We start from the raw sequence: 16,741 nt of genomic DNA, 5'->3' as shown, positions 1-16,741 counted from the left end.
TCAGGGGTGTCAAAGTCAAATGGACGGAGGGCCAAATAAAAAAATCAGCTACAAGACGAGGGCCGGACTGTTCGAATGTTCATTGAAAAATTTTTAAATGACGCATATAGTCTAGTGAACCTAATTGAACCTACTGAAAACCTAACAAATATATTACAATATGATCAGATAAATAAAGCAATATTTTCTTATGGCTCTGTCAGTAATCTTTAATTTTCAACAGACACAAAAGACAAATTTCCTTTATATAAATATCCCCATAACATGAACATTAAATGAAAGAAACCGGTATTCAAGGCACCATCAGTAGACTATATTTTCTATTTTAGCAAAAGTGGGCTAAATTTACTTCAAAGAAAAAACAATAATAGCAATTTTCTATCATCCACTCAACTGAAATATTTTTAAAATATAATTGGATTGAAATACAAAAAAATAAAGTGCAAAAATCTATTAATCAAAAACAACACTTTGTTTAAGGAGAAGTAACATGCAGTGAAAACAAATATTAAATTTTAACTTTTAAACTTGAACTGAGTAAAAACTCTAAATATGTGATTGCACAGTAATGTTCACTTGTTTGAGGTTGAGGGTGATACTTGGTGGTGTCCCATCTTTTCCACAAGTTCATCAATGTTCGGGGTAAGGCTCTGAGCTGAAGAAATCCTCAGAATTGAGTGGAGGTGTTCAGCAGTAAGTCGACTTCTGTGTGATGTTTTGTTCAGGTTCATCAAAGAAAACAGTTGTTCACACAGGTATGTGCTGCCAAACATAGACAACGTTTGAGCAGCCTGGATGCGCAGCTGGGGCATTGTGCCGGGGAGGAAACGGGCGAACTCCGCAGCACCCACTGCCGCATATTTTGCCCTCAGTGCATCATTGCATTGGAGGTCAATCAACTCCATTTGGAGGTTTGGTGGTGAGCTTTCCACGTCAACAGCAAATGGGTTACCGAGCAGTTCCAACCTGCTTTTTTGTGCTTCAAAGTCAGCAAATCGGCGTCGAAAGTCAGCGGCAAGCATACCTATTTTATCAGCCAACTGTGTGCTCGGGAACGCACTGGTAGAGAGCTTCTCTTTCATGGTCTGGCAGCTGGGAAAGTGGCTCAAATTTTCTTTCCGCATCTGCGTCTCCCACAGAGTCAGTTTGGTTTTAAATGCCTTCACTGTACTGTACATATCAGAGATGACACGATCCCGACCCTGCAGCTGCAAGTTTATTGCATTCAGATGACTCGTAATGTCACACAGAAAAGCCATTTCACACAGAAACATTTCGTCTCGGAGTTGTGTTGTGTCTTTCCCTTTGCTGTCCAAGAACAGACAAATCTCCTCACGAAGCTCGAAACATCTTTGAAGCACCTTTCCCTGGCTTAGCCATCGCACCTCTGTGTGATAAGGCAAATCACCATGCTCCGTTTCTAACTCCGTCAGAAATGCCTTGAACTGGCGGTGATTCAAACCTTTGGCTCTGATAAAGTTAACTGTGCGCGTGATGATGCTCATTACATGCTCCATTTTCAAGGCTTTACCGCACAACGCTTCCTGGTGTATGATACAATGATAAGCTGTCAGCTCACCTGTCGCGTTTTCCTCTTGCATCTTTTCCCGTATCTTCGCCACCAGTCCGCTCCTGTGTCCACACATCGCAGGTGCTCCGTCGGTTGTCAAACCCACGAGTTTTTCCCAAGGCAGCTCCATCTCATTTACACATCTTGACACCTCTTCATACAAATCATGCCCCGTAGTTGTGCCATGCATAGGACGTAAAGCCAAAAACTCCTCTGTCACGCTTAGGTTGGAGTCCACTCCGCGGATGAAAATTGACAACTGGGCAATGTCAGAAATGTCGGTGCTCTCATCCACAGCCAAGGAATATGCAATAAAATCTTTTCCCTTTTTCACAAGCTGCTCTTTTAGATTGATGGACAACTGGTCTACTCTCTCGGCAATGGTGTTTCTGCTCAGACTCACATTTAAAAAGAGTTGCCTTTTTTCTGGGCAAACTTCGTCACAAACTTTAATCATGCAGTTTTTGATGAAATCCCCCTCCGTAAATGGCCGGGCTGATTTAGCGATCTCTTCTGCCAAATTAAAACTGGCCTTGACAGCAGCCTGGCCTTGTGATTTGGCTTTTTTGAACAGAGCCTGTCGAGATTTGAGGCCTCGTTTTAATTCCTCTGCCTTTTGTAGCCTTTGTTCCATGTCCATATTCTTGTTTTTGTCCGCGTGTTTCGTTTCATAATGTCGTCTCAGATTATACTCTTTCAGTACCGCCACACTTTCTCCACACAGAAGACACACAGGTTTTCCAGCTACCTTCGTGAACATATACTCCGACTCCCACCTTGTTTGAAACCCCCGGTTCTCAGTATCCACCTTCCGTTTTGCCATTTTTGATGGGTATCTGAAAGTTAATTTTACTGTGATGCTGACGACTGCTGTGCCAATAAATATTGAAATGAAGCAGCCTACTGCTCGGTGCGTCACCTTTGCATTGTGGGAAATGTAGTATTGGTGCGTGTAAAAGATCTGCGGGCTGCCGGCTTGCTGCGGGCCGGTTCTAATAATAAATCAAGATCATCCCAGGGGCCGTAAAAAACCTTCTTGCGGGCCGGATGTGGCCCGCGGGCCTTGACTCTGACATATGTGCTGTAGGTGTTGTTCCTCAGTGACAGATGGCTAATGATGCTCCTACAATACTGTAGGTGTTGTTCCTCAGTGACAGATGGCTAATGATGCTCCTACAATACTGTAGGTGTTGTTCCTCAGTGACAGATGGCTAATGATTCTTCTACAATACTGTGGGTGTTGTTCCTCAGTGACAGATGGCTAATGACTCTTCTGCAATACTGTGGGTGTTGTTCCTCAGTGACAGATGGCTAATGACGCTCCAACAATACTGTAGGTGTTGTTTCTCAGTGACAGTTCCTACACTACGGTAGCTGCCACCATCACATGCTAATTAATGTCATGGTGGCCCATAGAGATAGTTAGTTTTGGCACTCAAGTCCTCTATGTATGTGGTAGCCCTCACAGCTGCTAAAAAGGGCACTGTTTCTCATGTAGGCATACGCAGTAAGGTGGCGTTTCCCCTAGACCAGGGATCATCAACTAGATTCAGTCACTGTCAGATCTTTTCTTGAGCGGATGGTCAGGGAGCCGGAACATAATTACAAATCATTTGTAGACTGCAAATTGACCACAAGAAACCCAAACAGATATAATATTTGACTAAAACATAATCATTTCAAACCTTGCGATGTACGATATATTATGTGTGAAAATAGGGAACAGATTTATTGAATTAAAACAGCTTGGAACTGATTTCCTGGTGTTTTTACAGTATTTTATGTCCAACATTAAAAAAATATATACATAATTTCTATGCTCAGAAAGCTTATGGGGCCAAATAAAACCACCTGTGGGCCAAATTTGGCCCGTGGGCCACCAGTTGGGCAACCCTGCCCTAGACGCTAGTCTTGGGTCAGTTTGGCAATTCCCCCACTAATGGTTTAGGCTAGGATTGGGGGACGGGAAGCTGATCATAGGAGAACTTCACAGAAGGGTCTACATGGAACCCAAAAGAGTTCTACCTGGAACTAAAAAGGGTCATCCTATGGGGACAGTGTAGAGGTCATAACCTTTTCACTATCCCAGACTGTAGCATTAACTTGGGTCAAAGGGATTTAGGCTACATTATTTCATTATCAGCTGAGCTGGCAGCACACCACCCTGCATCCCACTGCTGGCTTACCTCTGAAGCTAAGCAGGGTTCGTTGTTGTCAGTCCCTGGCTGGGAGACCAGATACTGCTTGAAGTGGTTTTGGCGGGCCAGTAGGAGGCACCATTTCCTTTGGTCTAAAAATAAATATCCAAATGACCCAGGGCAGCGGTTGGTGACATTGCTCTGTGTAGGGTGCTGTCTTTTGGCTGGGACATTAAACTGGTGTCCTGACTCTGTGGTCACTTAAGATCTCATGGCGTTTATTAGAAGAGTAGGGGTGTTAACCCTGGTCACTGGTGTTCTGGCCTTCATGGCCACCCAATCATCCCCAATTTACAATTGGCTCATGTTTCCTGTGTAACTATTCCCCATGTTGTTGCTGTAAATGAGAATGTGTTCCCAGTCAACTTACCTTACCTTTCCTGTGGCGGTCCTCATGAAAGCCAGTTTCATCATAGCGCTTGATGGTTTTTACGACTGCACTTTCAAAGTTCCTGAAAATGTCTGGATTGACTGACTTTCAGTTTATGGCAACCTTCAGTTTCATCATAGCGCTTGATGGTTTGATTGATTTTACGACTGCTCTTGAAGAAACTTAAAAAGTTATTGAAAATGTTCTGATTCACTGACCATCATATCTTGATGGTTTTTGAAGGTGAATGTCAGTCAATCTGGAAATTTTCAAGAAATTTGAAAGTTTCTTCAAGTTCAGTCACAAAAAAACATTTTTATTTTATTTATTTTTTATTTCACCTTTCTTTAACCAGGTAGGCTAGTTGAGAACAAGTTCTCATTTACAACTGCAAAGCAGTTCGACACATACAACAACACAGAGTTACACATGGAATAAACAAATATACAGTCAATAATACATTAGAAAAAAAAGTTGATGTACAGTGTGTGCAAATGAGGTAAGATAAGGGAGGTAAGGCAATAAAATAGGCCCATAGTGGCAAGGTAAGTACGATATAGCAATTAAACACAGGAGTGGTAGATGTGCAGAAAATGAATGTGCAAGTAAAGATACTGGGGCGCAAAGGAGCAAGATAAATAAATAACAGCTGGTGCTTAAAGTTAGTGAGGGAGATAAGAGTCTCCAGATTCAGCGAATTTTGCAGTTCGTTCCAGTCATTGGCAGCAGAGAACTGGAAGGAAAGGCGGCCAAAGGAGGAATTGGCTTTGGGGGATGACCAGTGAAATATACCTGCTGGATCGCATGCTGCGGGGTGGGTGCTGTTTTGGTGACCAGTGAGCTGAGATAAGGCGGGGCTTTACCTAGCAGAGACTTGAAGATGACCTGGAGCCAGTGGGTTTGGCGACGAGTATGAAGCGAGGGCCAGCCAACGAGAGCGTACAGGTCGCAGTGGTGGGTAGTATATGGGGCTTTGGTGACAAAACGGATTGCACTGTGATAGACTGCATCCAATTTGTTGAGTAGAGTGTTGGAGGCTATTTTGTAAATGACATCGCCGAAGTCGAGGATCGGTAGGATAGTCAGTTTTACGAGGATATGTTTGGCAGCATGAGTGAAGGATGCTTTGTTGCAAAATAGGATGCCGATTCTAGATTTAATTTTGGATTGGAGATGCTTAATGTGGGTCTGGAAGGAGAGTTTACAGTCTAACCAGACACCTAGGTATTTGTATTTATTCTAAGTCAGAACTGTAATCCGTGTTGATGTCTTCACTATTATTGCACAATGTAGAAAATAGTAAAAATTAAAAAAAAACCTTGAATGAGTAGGTGTGCCCAAATTTTGGACCAGTAGTGTATGTCTTAGGGGGAAACAATTGTTGGTTGTTTGCAGTAACTTCTTTGTTGTTGTAAGATCCCAAACGGACATGGCAGTTTCACCATTCTATGTCAGAACCGTCCAGAGTAGTGATGCTGGACAGGCGGGCAGGTGCAGGTGCGGGCAGCGATCGGTTGAAGAGCATGCATTTAGTTTCACTTGCATTTAAGAGCAGTTGGAGGCCACGGAAGGAGAGTTGTATGGCATTGAAGCTCTTCTGGAGGTAAGTTAGCACAGTGTCCAAAGAAGGGCCAGAAGTAATACAGAATGGTGTCGTCTGCGTAGAGGTGGATCAGAGAATCACCAGCAGCAAGAGCGACATCATTGATGTATACAGAGAAGAGAGTCAGCCTGAGAATTGAACCCTGTGGCACCCCCATAGAGACTGCCAGAGGTCCGGACAACAGGCCCTCCGATTTGACATGCTGAAATCTATCAGAGAAGTAGTTGGTGAACCAGGCAAGGCAGTCATTTGAGAAACCAAGGCTGTTGAGTCTGCCGATAAGAATGTGGTGATCGACAAAGTCAAAAGCCTTGGCCAGGTCAATGAAACCGGCTGCACAGTATTGTCTCTTATCGATGGCAGTTATGATATCGTTTAGAACCTTGAGTGTGGCTAAGGTGCACCAATGACCAGCTCGGAAGCCAGATTACATAGCAGAGAAGGTACGGTGGGATTCTAAGTGGTCGGTGATCTCTTTGTTAGCTTGGCTTTCGAAGACCTTAGAAAGGCAGGGTAGGATAGATCATCAAGCACTATGATGAAACTGAAGGTCAGTAATGGTGGACTGTCATTTCTCTCGCTTATTTAAGCTGTTCTTGCCATAATATGGACCTGGTCTTTTACCAAATAGGGCTATCTTCTGTATACCACCCATACCTTATCACAACACAACTGATTGGCTCAAACGCAGGAGGAAATTAACTTTTAACAAGGCACAACTGTTAATTGAAATGCATTCCAGGTGACTACCTCATGAAGCTGGTTGAGAGACTGCCAAGAGTGTGCAAAGCTGTCATCAAGGCAAAGGGTGGCTACTTGAAGAATCACAAATATAAAATATATTCAATCACATAACAACAGTATATCACTGAACATAAACTCCTTAATCCCTCCCCTCAGACATCATTGCATGCGTGTAATAGAACAGCAGAATATGCAGAACACACTGCTCAACGCACCCCCATCTCCGTAAGCAATAGAACAGCAGAACATGCAGAACACACTGCTCAACGCACCCCCATCTCCGTAAGTAATAGAACAGCAGAACACACTGCTCAACGCACCCCCATCTCCGTAAGTAATAGAACAGCAGAACACACTGCTCAACGCACCCCCATCTCCGTAAGTAATAGAACAGCAGAACACACTGCTCAACGCACCCCCATCTCCGTAAGTAATAGAACAGCAGAACACACTGCTCAACGCACCCCCATCTCCGTAAGTAATAGAACAGCAGAACACACTGCTCAACGCACCCACATCTCCGTAGGTAATAGAACAGCAGAACACACTGCTCAACGCACCCCCATCTCCGTAAGTAATAGAACAGCAGAACATGCAGAACACACTGCTCAACGCACCCCCATCTCCGTAAGTAATAGAACAGCAGAACACACTGCTCAACGCACCCCCATCTCCGTAAGTAATAGAACAGCAGAACATGCAGAACACACTGCTCAACGCACCCCCATCTCCGTAAGTAATAGAACAGCAGAACACACTGCTCAACACACCCCCATCTCTGTAAGTAATAGAACAGCAGAACACACTGCTCAACACACCCCCATCTCCGTAAGTAAAATAACAGCAGAACACACTGCTCAACACACCCCCATCTCCGTAAGTAATAGAACAGCAGAACATGCAGAACACACTGCTCAACGCACCCCCATCTCCGTAAGTAATAGAACATGCAGAACACAATGCTCAACACACCCCCATCTCTGTAAGTAATAGAACAGCAGAACACACTGCTTAACGCACCCCCATCTCCTTAAGTAATAGAACAGCAGAACATGCAGAACACACTGTTCAACGCACCCCCATCTCCGTAAGTAATAGAACATGCAGAACACACTGCTCAACGCACCCCCATCTCCGTAAGTAATAGAACAGCAGAACATGCAGAACACACTGCTCAATGCACCCCCATCTCCGTAAGTAATAGAACATGCAGAACACACTGCTCAACGCACCCCCATCTCCGTAAGTAATAGAACAGCAGAACACACTGCTCAACGCACCCCCATCTCCGTAAGTAATAGAACAGCAGAACACACTGCTCAACGCACCCCCATCTCCGTAAGTAATAGAACAGCAGAACATGCAGAACACACTGCTCAATGCACCCCCATCTCCGTAAGTAATAGAACATGCAGAACACACTGCTCAACGCACCCCCATCTCCGTAAGTAATAGAACAGCAGAACATGCAGAACACACTGCTCAATGCACCCCCATCTCCGTAAGTAATAGAACATGCAGAACACACTGCTCAACGCACCCCCATCTCCGTAAGTAATAGAACAGCAGAACACACTGCTCAACGCACCCCCATCTCCGTAAGTAATAGAACAGCAGAACACACTGCTCAACGCACCCCCATCTCCGTAAGTAATAGAACAGCAGAACATGCAGAACACACTGCTCAATGCACCCCCATCTCCGTAAGTAATAGAACATGCAGAACACACTGCTCAACGCACCCCCATCTCCGTAAGTAATAGAACAGCAGAACACACTGCTCAACGCACCCCCATCTCCGTAAGTAATAGAACAGCAGAACACACTGCTCAACGCACCCCCATCTCCGTAAGTAATAGAACAGCAGAACATGCAGAACACACTGCTCAACGCACCCCCCATCTCCGTAAGTAATAGAACATGCAGAACACACTGCTCAACGCACCCCCATCTCCGTAAGTAATAGAACAGCAGAACATGCAGAACACACTGCTCAACGCACCCCCATCTCCGTAAGTAATAGAACATGCAGAACACACTGCTCAACACACCCCCATCTCTGTAAGTAATAGAACAGCAGAACACACTGCTTAACGCACCCCCATCTCCTTAAGTAATAGAACAGCAGAACATGCAGAACACACTGTTCAACGCACCCCCATCTCCGTAAGTAATAGAACATGCAGAACACACTGCTCAACGCACCCCCATCTCTGTAAGTAATAGAACAGCAGAACACACTGCTTAACGCACCCCCATCTCCTTAAGTAATAGAACAGCAGAACATGCAGAACACACTGTTCAACGCACCCCCATCTCCGTAAGTAATAGAACATGCAGAACACACTGCTCAACGCACCCCCATCTCCGTAAGTAATAGAACAGCAGAACATGCAGAACACACTGCTCAACGCACCCCCATCTCCGTAAGTAATAGAACAGCAGAACATGCAGAACACACTGCTCAATGCACCCCCATCTCCGTAAGTAATAGAACAGCAGAACACACTGCTCAACGCACCCCCATCTCCGTAAGTAATAGAACAGCAGAACACACTGCTCAACGCACCCCCATCTTCGTAAGTAATAGAACAGCAGAACATGCAGAACACACTGCTCAATGCACCCCCATCTCCGTAAGTAATAGAACAGCAGAACACACTGTTCAACGCACCCCCATCTCCGTAAGTAATAGAACAGCAGAACACACTGCTCAACACACCCCCATCTCCGTAAGTAATAGAACAGCAGAACACACTGCTCAACGCACCCCCATCTCCGTAAGTAATAGAACAGCAGAACATGCAGAACACACTGCTCAACGCACCCCCATCTCCGTAAGTAATAGAACAGCAGAACACACTGCTCAACACACCCCCATCTCTGTAAGTAATAGAACAGCAGAACACACTGCTCAACGCACCCCCATCTCCGTAAGTAATAGAACAGCAGAACATGCAGAACACACTGCTCAACGCACCCCCATCTCCGTAAGTAATAGAACATGCAGAACACACTGCTCAACACACCCCCATCTCTGTAAGTAATAGAACAGCAGAACACACTGCTTAACGCACCCCCATCTCCTTAAGTAATAGAACAGCAGAACATGCAGAACACACTGTTCAACGCACCCCCATCTCCGTAAGTAATAGAACATGCAGAACACACTGCTCAACGCACCCCCATCTCTGTAAGTAATAGAACAGCAGAACACACTGCTTAACGCACCCCCATCTCCTTAAGTAATAGAACAGCAGAACATGCAGAACACACTGTTCAACGCACCCCCATCTCCGTAAGTAATAGAACATGCAGAACACACTGCTCAACGCACCCCCATCTCCGTAAGTAATAGAACAGCAGAACATGCAGAACACACTGCTCAACGCACCCCCATCTCCGTAAGTAATAGAACAGCAGAACATGCAGAACACACTGCTCAATGCACCCCCATCTCCGTAAGTAATAGAACAGCAGAACACACTGCTCAACGCACCCCCATCTCCGTAAGTAATAGAACAGCAGAACACACTGCTCAACGCACCCCCATCTCCGTAAGTAATAGAACAGCAGAACATGCAGAACACACTGCTCAATGCACCCCCATCTCCGTAAGTAATAGAACAGCAGAACACACTGCTCAACGCACCCCCATCTCCGTAAGTAATAGAACAGCAGAACATGCAGAACACACTGTTCAACGCACCCCCATCTCCGTAAGTAATAGAACAGCAGAACACACTGCTCAACACACCCCCATCTCCGTAAGTAATAGAACAGCAGAACACACTGCTTAACGCACCCCCATCTCCGTAAGTAATAGAACAGCAGAACATGCAGAACACACTGCTCAACGCACCCCCCATCTCCGTAAGTAATAGAACATGCAGAACACACTGCTCAACGCACCCCCATCTCCGTAAGTAATAGAACAGCAGAACATGCAGAACACACTGCTCAACGCACCCCCCATCTCCGTAAGTAATAGAACATGCAGAACACACTGCTCAACGCACCCCCATCTCCGTAAGTAATAGAACAGCAGAACATGCAGAACACACTGCTCAACGCACCCCCCATCTCCGTAAGTAATAGAACATGCAGAACACACTGCTCAACGCACCCCCCCCATCTCCGTAAGTAATCCGATTACATTGCCGTGTTTGGGTAATACAAAAGTTACGTTACTGATACATTTTTTTGGGACAGGTAACTAGTAGCGGTAACGGATCACATTTAGAAAGTCATCTACCAAACCATTTTCATCAATCCTTTATGATGATATTACTTGTTTCTTGTTTATTTTAGTCCTCATTTGGACTAATCTTTCCAAGAGTCCTTAAACATTAAAATACTATTTATAATACGATCGCATTTTCACATATAACAAACACACTGTTACAAACAGACAATACACTGACATACTGACCAGATTAATACTGTAACAGTGAAAAGACAGATTGATTCCTTCATCTACCATAGTCCTGCACAACTTTCCTATGTATTATATTTAAATGGTTCTAACGTATTGTTTGAATTTATATATTGGAAGGTTTCTGGTTCGCTCAGATACATTATTACATTTCTTTATTGCTCTGAATCTAAATGTTATTTTGCTCTTTTCTGTCTGGATAACACATGATGGTGGACAGTCTATTCCTAGTATTTACTGAATGTTTGTCTCTTACAAGCTGAATACTGTTGTGAATGGAGTTTGGTCGTTTTAAATGGTGTACATTGATGAAAAGAAAAAAAACTGCATGTATGATCAGAAGGATATCTAAATATTTACCGGGAAAGTTTCTTTACGCAAACAACCCAAGCATTAATTGAGAGTCAGGTGAACTCCTGTTCTGTGGTCTGGGGACATGCATTTGGAGGCTGCAGATGGCACAGAACAAAGCAGAAAGGATTGTTTTAAGATGGAGATATGGTTCTTCTGTTGTGGTCATGCATAATGCTCTAGGTTGGTCATCAATCAACAAGATAATTGGGAGAAAAAAAAAACATGCTTATATTTTTTTTCATAGATTAGTTATTTCAGACGACCATAATAAGCAGTTGTCTAGCTGCATCCCTAGTGGTTTAGTTTCTGTCACGACCTCAATTTGTACTCCCCCCATACTTAATTATATCCCATGCTGTGTTGGCCTTTTCCTGGTGGGACAGACCAGCATAACTCCTGGCCTTTTCCTGGTGGGACAGACCAGCATAACTCCTGGCCTTTTCCTGGTGGGACAGACCAGCATAACTCCTGGCCTTTTCCTGGTGGGACAGACATAACATAACCTTGGATTTCTTGGTGTTCAAAGCAAGTTTGTTTCGGCAAACCCACTCCCTGGTATTTCCCCGTTTTACTTGTAGAGCTTGCTGGAACCGGTTGTCTTGCTGTATAAATTGTAGTGTCATCTGCAAATATAGTAGCTTGAATTTCAGATAAGGCATAAGGAAGGTCGTTGGTATATATTAAATTAAGAAGTGGCCCAAAGCAGCTACCCTGTGGTATTCCACAGTTTAAAGCAGGAGGGAAAGAAAATTATTCATTGATATAGGTGGACTGTTTCCTGTCAGTTAGATATGACTGTACCCAATTCACTGCTGCCTTCTTAAACCCATAATGCAATAATTTTGGCAAAATGATTTTGTTCTCCACTAAATCAAATGCTGCACTAAAATCTAAAAATAGTACACCTACAAACCTGCCATTATCCATAGCATTGAGCCACTGGTCAGTCATGTCAACCAATGCAGTGGAAGTGGAATGGTTTTTGCAATAAGCATGCTGATTGGCTGTAATCAGATCATTCTTTTCCATGTACTCCCATATTTGTCTACTCACAATACCCTCCAATATGTCACTGAGTGAAGGGAGTAGACTGATTGGTCGACTAGTGGCAGGAGTAATGGGTTCTTTGCTGTTTTTCGGGATTGGACACAGTTTAGCGTGCTTCCATACATTTGGAAACATCCCCTTTTCCAGTGACCAAGGAAATATGTATCTCAGTGGAGCTGCAATCTGGCGAGCAAGCACAGCGAAGTAAAAAATTGTCCACAAGATCATAACCTGTAGATTTACCATTGGGTAATGACTTCAATAGGTTTAACATCTCCTGTACTGACACCATTTGTAGACTAAAAGAGCAGGTCTTGTTGCTCATAACATGATCATCAATCCATTGGACAATAGCTTTGTTTGGAAGAATGCGTGTTTACATTATCGCTCAGTAAATAGAGCAAAATGATTGGCAATATCTGCTGGTTCTGTTATCATTCTCCCGTCAAGCTCCACACTAGATGGGTATGATGAGATAGACGATAGACGTACCACGTACGCCCTTCACTGTATCCCATACCCTTTTTACAATCAATTTTGCAGTCAATAAAAGCATTTTTGTAAAATATATATTTTTTCCTTACTATTTAATTTAACTGCATACAGTAATTACATAGTGTTCTATAATTATGTTAATAAATTTCTAGTTCTGATTTGGCTGCTAAGACTTTTGCATGATTTCTTTGAGAAAATACCTCACCCAGTTCATCATCAATCCATGGAGATGGACGAGCCCCAACTGTACTCTTTCTTACTGGTGCATGATGGTCCATTACCTCAGTGAGCAAATCAATAAAACATTCTGTAGCGTGATTTAGTTCATCCTCTAGATACATCAGCTCCCAGGGTACAGCAGCCAAATCATTTAGAAATAGCTCATGATTAAACGTAAAACAAACAAAAAAATGTCTCTTGACCACAATCCTTGGGGGTTTCTTTGGAACCTTGGTGTTCATGGTTATGGTCACAATATTATGGTCTGTCCAGCCCACTGGCTTTGGTCTGGCTTTTAAGCATTGCAATGGTATATTACAGAAGATCAGATCAATGCACGTGTCTGAACGGTGACCTAACTAATGATCTAGTTGTATGGTGGTGTTTAAAGATAGTTTTCTTTTGTTTTGGTTATAGCTTTATTCCAAGCAATAATAACCCTCCTCCACTTGCCATGTGTCATGACAATTCACTGTATTTAATTCATTGAAGAAGGTGTTTCCTGTTTCAGCTCTGACCCAGACTGTGGAAGGAAATTCGTGTTCCATTTCCCTAATCATGCGAAGGAACTGTCACGTAGCTTTCATCATAAAATGGGTAGTACTCCTGCATATCTTATTTTTCTCTCATCCATTTCTAATTGAGAAAGACCATAAGACCTCCGTTTGATATGGGGCACTAAAGAGCTACTAATAAAGTAAAACAATAGCATGATAATAAACTGGAACGAGGTTATATTCTCATTTCACAGTTAAAAAGACAACCATGTCATCTAAAGAGAGCCTTTTGCATACATTTCTTAAAACATCTCTGTATTCATTGTGCACTATCTATTGATATAATACTCAATATGTTGTGGTCCGACAACAGGACAAGAGAAGCAGGTACTACGTCTTAAATAACAATCATGTTTTATTATTCTTATCATTGAAAAACACAGAAAAAAGAACAAGATGGAAATACATAAGTGTTTAAGTGAGAGTGAGAGCTAAGATAGATAGAGAGATAAGATAGACAGAAAGCTAAGATAGTCAGAGAGCTAAGACATTCAGAGAGCTAAGATAGTTAGAGAGCTAAGACAGTCAGAGAGCTAAGACAGTCAGAGAGCTAAGACAGTCAGAGAGCTAAGACAGTCAGAGAGCTAGGATAGTCAGAGAGCTAAGATAGTCAGAGAGCTAAGATAGTCAGAGAGCTAAGATAGTCAGAGAGCTAAGATAGATAGAGAGATAAGATAGACAGAAAGCTAAGATAGTCAAAGAGCTAAGACATTCAGAGAGCTAAGATAGTCAGAGAGCTAAGACAGTCAGAGAGCTAAGACAGTCAGAGAGCTAAGACAGTCAGAGAGCTAAGACAGTCAGAGAGCTAGGATAGTCAGAGAGCTAAGATAGTCAGAGAGCTAAGATAGTCAGAGAGCTAAGATAGTCAGAGAGCTAAGACAGTCAGAGAGCTAAGACAGTCAGAGAGCTAAGACATTCAGAGAGCTAAGACAGTCAGAGAGCTAAGATAGTCAGAGAGCTAAGACAGTCAGAGAGCTAAGATAGTCAGAGAGCTAAGATAGTCAGAGAGCTAAGATAGTCAGAGAGCTAAGACAGTCAGAGAGCTAAGACATTCAGAGAGCTAAGATGGACAGGGAGCTAAGATGGACAGAGAGCTAAGATGGACAGAGAGCTAAGATGGACAGAGAGCTAAGATAGACAGAGAGCTAAGATAGACATATAAGATAGAGAGAGAGAGCTAAGATAGTCAGAGAGCTAAGATAGTCAGAGAGCTAAGATAGTCAGATAGCTAAGATAGTCAGAGAGCCATGATAGACATATAAGATAGAGAGCAAGCTAAGATAGACCGAGATAAAAGATAGCCAGAGAGCTAAGATAGACAGAGAGCTAAGATAGTCAGAGAGCTAAGATAGTCAGAGAGCTAAGATAGACAGAGAGCTAAGATAGTCAGAGAGCTAAGATAGTCAGAGAGCTAAGATAGTCAGAGAGCTAAGATAGTCAGAGAGCTAAGATAGACAGAGAGCTAAGATAGACAGAGAGCTAAGATAGTCAGAGCTAAGATAGACAGATTTAAGATAGACAGAGAGCTAAGAGAGTCAGAGCTAAGATAGACAGAGAGCTAAGATAGACAGAGAGCTAAGATGGACAGAGAGCTAAGATAGACAGAGAGCTAAGATAGTCAAGAGAGCTAAGATAGTCAGAGCTAAGATAGTCAAGAGAGCTAAGATAGTCAGAGCTAAGATAGACAGAGCGCTAAGATAGAAAGAGAGCTAAGATGGACAGAGAGCTAAGATAGACAGAGAGCTAAGATAGTCAGAGAGCTAAGATAGACAGAGAGCTAAGATAGTCAGAGAGCTAAGATAGTCAGAGAGCTAAGATAGTCAGAGAGCTAAGATAGTCAGAGAGCTAGGATAGACAGAGAGCAAAGATAGACAGAGAGCTAAGATAGACAGAGAGCTAAGATAGACAGAGAGCTAAGATAGTCAGAGAGCTAAGATAGTCAGAGAGTAAAGATAGTCAGAGAGCTAAGATAGACAGAGAGCTAAGATAGACAGAGAGCTAAGATAGACAGAGAGCTAAGATAGTCAGAGAGCTAAGATAGTCAGAGAGCTAAGATAGTCAGAAAGCTAAGATAGACAGAGAGCTAAGATAGACAGAGCTAAGATAGACAGAGAGCTAAGATAGACAGAGAGCTATGATAGACAGAGAGCTAAGATAGACAGAGAGCTAAGATAGTCAGAGCTAAGATAGACAGAGAGCTAAGATAGTCAGAGAGCTAAGATGGTCACAGAGCTAAGATAGACAGAGAGCTAAGAAAGTCAGAGAGCTAAGATAGTCAGAGAGCTAAGATGGTCAGAGAGTTAATCGTGTATTTACTTGTTATATTTTAGCAAAAAAAATAGCAAAAGAAAAGTTCAAAGCCACCAGATATCTGGATTTAAGTATACATTTCTGCCTAGACAATAAATATGAATCATTGGACATTTACTGATTTTAACACACACAAATAAAAGTAATTTTAAATCTCAAAGGTGAAGCCATTTACAATGTGCATGTCAACTCGACATCATGTCTCGTCAGTTATTGGATGGATGATGAATCAGTCCCCCGTAGTGCAACGAAACGAAACGTAACAGTAACTCCATGTGTGAAATACTGAAAGAAAACATCAAACGAAAATTGGTATTGTGAAGACTGAAAATTGACATGTTTATTTTATGTAGAGCAGAACAACATACTTTCGTTCATAAGAGCACGCATGGAAAGCAACTGAAACCATTTTGAACACAGACAGTTTCTTCTAGAATTACTGTCCAGGAGTTTGACCGTGTTTGACTTTCTTCAGCAGTTTCAATGATACGACAGTGAACTGCCAATTTGCACAACGTTCAGTAACGTGTGTGTCTTGTCAGGGTGGGACTGCGGGAGAATGATTTTGTAGTGAGAACAATGAAACACAACACAGGCAATATTGACCATAGAGTTAGAGACAGTTTTAGGGGTGGCAGGTAGCCTAGCAGTTAAGAGGTCGGTTAACAGAAAGGTCGCTGGTTCGAATCCCCGAGCTGACTAGGTGACAAATGTGCCGATGTGCCCTTGAACAAGGCATTTAACACTAATCTCTCCAGGGTCGCCATCAATAACGGCTGATATGAACCGTCCCCACTGACCCCACCTTCCCCACTGACCCCACCTTCCCCACTGACCCC

This window comes from Oncorhynchus clarkii, unplaced genomic scaffold (genome assembly GCF_045791955.1).
Source record: "Oncorhynchus clarkii lewisi isolate Uvic-CL-2024 unplaced genomic scaffold, UVic_Ocla_1.0 unplaced_contig_3869_pilon_pilon, whole genome shotgun sequence".
Taxonomy (NCBI): Eukaryota; Metazoa; Chordata; class Actinopteri; order Salmoniformes; family Salmonidae; genus Oncorhynchus; species Oncorhynchus clarkii.
Note: the sequence above shows the minus strand (reverse complement) of the source record.